At 35.7% G+C, this 1,573-nt stretch overlaps 1 pseudogene; it reads right to left on the reverse strand.

Moving 5' to 3' along the window:
• On the reverse strand, positions 1-1,209 carry LOC131548344 (trace amine-associated receptor 13c-like; annotated as a pseudogene).
• Positions 1,210-1,573: the final 364 nt, after the last annotated feature.

The raw sequence follows: 1,573 nt of genomic DNA on the forward strand, positions 1-1,573 counted from the left end.
ATGCACTGGTTTATTTCTTCTGTTAATGAGTGTGTCCACATCCAATTTAAGACAAACAAAGACTTAAGAACTACATGTTCGCATTAGAGTTTGTGCTTTATCAGCAAGGGAAAAAACAACCAAATAAATCACCCATAAAAATGATTAATAATCTGTAAAAATGTCCAAACAAGAGGATGCTGACTTAAATATTTTCAATGTGAAGATGTGTTTAACTGATATTTTAAACCAGCGGTAAAATAAAGCATAGATAAGAGGATTCAGACCAGAGTTAACATACAAAGTCCATATTAGAAATGTCATTGTGGCAGAAGAGATTATTGTAGTACCTGTTACAGACAATATATAGTATGGAATATAGCAAAGCAAATAAACTGTCACAATAATTCCTAGTGTCAAAGCAGCTTTGCTCTCAGATTTCCTCTTCACTGAACTTTCCATTTCACATTTACCGCTCTTCATTAGAGAGTTTATAACTTTCACTTGCCGATGTGCAACATAAAATATCCTCAAATACAAAGTTATAATTAGAGTACAAGGTAACAAGAAGGAAAAGAACAAGTCAGTGAATGTCCATGAAAAACTTATTACTAAATAGCACTTTCCATAACACACATCTGGTCTTTGGGAAGCTTCAAAATATCTGCCAGTAATTAAATAGCCAATATTGTAGGTTGAGGAGAAAAACCAGCAGAGACAGATGCTTACTAATGTTTTAGTTGTGGTTATTTTCTGTGGGTACAGTAAAGGGTGACACACAGCCACATAACGATCAACAGCAACTAAGACTAAATTACAGATAGATGTTGAGATAAGCAGTCCCATGATTATCATAAACGCATCACAGAAGGTGTCTCCAAAGTACCAACATGTCTCAATCAGCTTGATGGCATCCACAGGCATCACGATTAGTCCAACAAGCAAGTCGGCCACAGCCAGAGAGAGAATGATCAGGTTGGTTGGAGTGTGAAGCTTCTTGAAGTGAGAGATGGAGATGATCACCAGCAGGTTCAGAAACACAGTCCATGCAGACAGCAATGAAAAAAACACATACATGATGTTGTATTCATGACTTGAGCGTTTTTCCTTGATGCATGATGAGTTGATGGCAGGAAAGCAGTATTGAGTCTCATGATCCTCTGTCTCATAGGCCATGAGTGAGTCTCCTCCTGTTAGGAGTTTGTTCTGCTCTCCTTACTGTCCTTTCATTTATACAGTGTCTGGATTAAACAGATCATCTACCGCCCACTCTGATGCTGCATAATGATGTGATTATTTTATTTTAATAATTGCACCCTTGGCAGAGAAATTGCTGAGCATAAAAGAAAAAAGAAAGAAAAAGAAAAAACAATGCAATTTCCACGTCAACAGGTGTCAGTATAAAGTTAAAGACCACTGACTTACTGTATCAGCCAGGAAAAAATAAATTGACTTTCGAATGATAAATTACACTTTTAGTCTACTCTATATACTATATATAATATAGATTATACTGCCTTTACTATGTATAGTATACTATGTTCACCTTTAAGTATACTATAATATAGTTTCTGTATTACTGAACTGCATCCAA

This window comes from Onychostoma macrolepis, chromosome 10, assembly GCF_012432095.1.
Source record: "Onychostoma macrolepis isolate SWU-2019 chromosome 10, ASM1243209v1, whole genome shotgun sequence".
NCBI classification, from domain to species: domain Eukaryota; kingdom Metazoa; phylum Chordata; class Actinopteri; order Cypriniformes; family Cyprinidae; genus Onychostoma; species Onychostoma macrolepis.